The following is a 4,493-nucleotide window of genomic DNA, read 5'->3' as shown; positions in this document are numbered from 1 at the left end:
TGCCCCCTGCGCCCTCACTGGCGGCCGGGGAGGGCGGGCTGGGCGCCTCGGGGACGCCCACTGGCTGCGTCCGCCTTCCTTCAGGACCTCCCCCCTTGAGGGGGTGGTCCGATGCCCTGTCCGTCAGCCGTTGGCCACACCCTTTCGCCTCCATTGCACTCCCCGTCTTTTCCGCCTGGATCTCCGACCGGCGCGTCGCAGTGTAGACACACTGTTGCTAGCTGCAGTGGCCAATGGCTGTCGGGCCGTAGCGGCCCGAAGACCTGAGCTGGGCCACCTGCCCTCGCAGCGGCTGCTAGCGCCGCGGCCTCGATGTCCCACTCGCCCTCCCTGTCCAATGTCTGGGAGCCCCGTGAGACCTGGGCGGGCAGGGGTCTGGAAAGCCGGCGGCGGGGACCCGCGCGCTCCGAGGGCTGGAAGCGCTTCCCTTCCCCTCAGTCCCGTGGGGAGGCGTCCCCCGCTCCCGTCAAGGCTGCTGGAGGAGACGACGTCCTCCATCTTGTCGGGGCCGCGGGTGGAACTGGGGACACTCCGACTGGTCCCAGGAAGCCGGGGCTGGGCCTCGCGGTGGAGACGGCGCCTGCTGCTGGCTCCGCACCTGGGCCCGGGCTCAACTGGAGAAAGCCCCCACGCACCAGGAAGACCCAATGCAACCATATAAATAAAATTTTAAAAAAAGAAAACAAGAACATAGTTGAACTCAACACCATCACTCAACTGGATATAATGACATCAAAAGTCTTATCCAATATATGGTAAAATATATATTCTTCTCAAGCTCACATGGATCATTCACCAGGACAGAATTGGTTCTCAAACACACCTTAACAAATTTAAAAGGACAGAAATTCTACAGTGTCTGATCTTTGACCATGATAGAATTAACCTAGAATTAAATAACAGATAGCTGGAAAATCTCAATAAATGAAGACTAAACAACACAGTTGAGCAAGCTCTGGGGAGTTGGTGATGGACAGAGAAGCCTGGCCTGCTGTAGTCCATGGGGTCGGGTCGTAGAGTCGGACACGACTGAGCGACTGAACTGAAACAACACAGTTTTAAATAACACAAGTCAAAGAAGAAGTCTCAAACTGAAAAATACTTTGAAATAGATGAAAATGAAAATACAATTTATCAAAATTTGTGGGGTACAGTGAAAGTAGTACTTAGAGGGAAATTTACAGCACTGACTTCATTGGCTGGAAAAGAAGACCTAACATTAATTAGTCAGCTGAGTTTCCACCTAAGGAAACAAGAAAAAAGCAAATTAAATACAGAGTAAGCATAAAAAGGGAAATAAGACTCAGAGCAGAAATTAAATTGAAAACAAGATGTCAATAAACAAAAATCAATGAAATTAAAAGCTGTTTCTTTGAAATTTCAACCAAATTAATAAGCATCTAATTAATAAGCCTCTAAACAGGTAAAGGGAGAAGGCAATGGCACCCCACTCCAGTACTCTTGCCTGGAAAATCCCACGGGCAGAGGAGCCTGGTAAGCTGCAGTCCATGGGGTCGCGAAGAGTCAGACATGACTGAGCGACTTCACTTTCACTTTCCACTTTCATGCATTGGAGAAGGAAATGGCAACCCACTCCAGTGTTCTTGCCTGGAGAATCCCAAGGACAGGGGAGCCGGGTGGGCTGCTGTCTATGGGGTCGCACAGAGTCGGACATGACTGAAGTGACTTAGCAGCAGCAACAGCAAACAGGCAAACTAAGAAAAAAAGAAGACACATTGGACATCCCTAATGGTCAGTGGCTAAGAGGCCAAGCTCCCAATGCAGGGGGCCAGGGTTCCATACCTGGTCAAGGAACTAGATACCACATGTCTCAACTAAGAGTCGGTATGCCAAAACTAAAAGATCCCACATGGGTCAAATGAAGACCCTGTGGACCACAACAGACATTGAAGGTCCCACGTGCTGCAACTAAGACCTAGTGCAGCTGAATGAATAAATGTCTTGAAAAAGAGAGCACAAGAGAGCGGACACAAATTATTAATATCAGAAATGAAAAAAGGGGGGAAGGGCTTCCTTGGTGGTCCAGTGGTTAAGAATCTGCCTTGTAATGCAAGGGGCTCCAGTTCAATCCCTGGTTCTGGAAGCTCCCACATGCTACAGAACAACTAAGCCCATGTGCCACAACTACTGAGCACCAGCACCTAGAGCCCTTGCTCTGCAACAATAAAAGCCACTGCAGTGAGAAGCCCACACACCTCAACAAGGAGTAGGCCCTGCTCTCTGCAACTAGAGAAAGCCCCGAACACAGCAACAAAAACCCAGCAATGAAGACCTAGCACAAAAATAAATAAATATTTTTTAAAAATGAATGAAAAAGGGAACATTACTGAAGATCCCCGGACATTAAAAGGATAATGAGAAATAGTATGAAAAACACTATGCCCACAAATTTGGGCATAACTTACTGGAAATACACCAATTCTATTTCCAGTAGAAAGATACAATCTGCCAAAATTCACACAAGAATAAATGGACAATTTGAAAACTATGTAATTTTTAAAAAACTTTAACAAAAAAAGCACTCATGAGCAAGCTTTAATGGGTCTCACTAGCTATAATAGACTGAATAACATCCTCCAAAGATACCCAATTCCTGCAATCTGTAAATGTTTCTTTATATGGCAAAGGTTTGCAAACGTGACTAAGTTAAGGATCTAGAATTAGGGAGATCATGGGAGCATAAGTGTGGGTCCTAAATGCAGCCACATATATCCTTTTAAGAGGGATTTTTGTAAGATCTGACACACAGAATAAAGTGATGTGACCATAGAGGTACATGCTGGAATGATATGACTTCAATTTAAGGCAAGAAGTAGCCACCAGAAGATGTAAATGGTAAGGAGTGCACTTTTTGCTAGACCCTCCAGAGGAAATCCAGACCCACCAACACCTTGCTTTGAGCCCAGTTAAACTGATTTTGGACTTCTCTTGCCCAAAACTATGAAATTACATTTTTTTTTCATTTTAAAAAAGTGCAGTGATTATTCCCCCATTTCTGTGGGTTAGAAACCTAGGTAGGGCTTAGCTGAGTCCTCTGTTTCAGGGTCTCATGAGGCGGCAACTGAGGCATCGGCCTGACGACTGCATCCTCACATGTAGGCCTGACAGGAAAGATGCCACTTCCAAGGTCAGTAAGGCATTTAAAGAAATAATTTCTCTAAGGCTGTCTGACTAAGGGCCCTAGTTTTTTTGCTGGCTGTCAGCTAGAAGCTGTCTGGAAACCCTGGAGGTTGCCCACAAGCTCTGGGTATGTGGGTTCTCCCCAGATAAGTACTCTTATCACTGAGCCAGAAAGGAGAATATCTATCTCTTCAGTCTGTAAGAGGGGTCCTTACATGATGCAACTTGATCAAGAGGGTGACATCCAACACCCATGTGTGCCTGGTGAGGATCCAATCACTAAAATCGTTTCCCACTTAAAAACCCAGGCTCCTTGGAAAAATGACTGCATCAGGTGGGGGCAGGACATGTGTCAGATGATCCTGAAACATCGTGTCATAACAGAGACCAAGGAAACCCGAAGGATAACTCAAATCACAGTGAAAGGGCTTAGGAGCAAAGCTGAAATGACCAGAGTGACAGATATGACCATTAATAAATGATAACTACAGAAGAATAAAACTATCCTATATGTTTCAGTCCCTGAGTTAATGTGCTTATTCTAATAAAATAATCTCTTTGAAGGATAACTGTAAAACAACTCATTATCTTGAAAACTAGCAACTAAAGAGAAGTAGTCAAGATTTATTTTGCTATAGAAACTGTATCTCAGAATAAGGAAATTACAAACACAAGGATCCTCTCTAAATATTCCAACTAATCAAATATTTTAACACTTATAACCTGTAACAGATGTGTTGTGAATGCAGGTCTGGCCTTTGTCCTTAGGTCCTCAGAGGTGATTTCTTGGTCTAGGGAGCAGGAGAATCTTTGTTTGCCTATAGCTTTGACCACCAGAGAAGGCAATGGCAACCCACTCCAGTACTCTTGCCTGGAAAATCCCATGGACGGAGGAGCCTGGTAGGCTGCAGTCCATGGGGTCCCGAAGAGCCGGACACGACTGAGTGACTTCACTTTCACTTTTCACTTTCATGCATTGGAGAAGGAAATGGCAACCCACTCCAGTGTTCTTGCCTGGAGAATCCCAGGGACGGGGGAGCCTGGTGGGCTGCCATCTATGGGCTCGCACAGAGTCGGACACGACTGATGCAACTTAGCAGCAGCAGCAGCAGCAGCTTTGACCACAGGACAGTCTGTGGCATGATTTAGGATGGGGGCTTCAACTGTGCCACACTGGTTCCAACCTCAGGGGAAAGTGGAGACTGAGGAAGACTAGAACTCAGTTCTGCCCAGGGGGGGGCAGCAGGTGATTGCTAATAAAAAAGTGAACCCCGAAAGTGTAGTGAGCTGACTGGCTGGCAACACTGCACACATCACACCTGGGGTCGGGGGCGGGTAATGTCCCCAGAGCG

This window comes from Bubalus kerabau, chromosome 12 (genome assembly GCF_029407905.1).
Source record: "Bubalus kerabau isolate K-KA32 ecotype Philippines breed swamp buffalo chromosome 12, PCC_UOA_SB_1v2, whole genome shotgun sequence".
NCBI lineage: Eukaryota > Metazoa > Chordata > Mammalia > Artiodactyla > Bovidae > Bubalus > Bubalus kerabau.
This window is presented reverse-complemented; position numbering follows the sequence as displayed.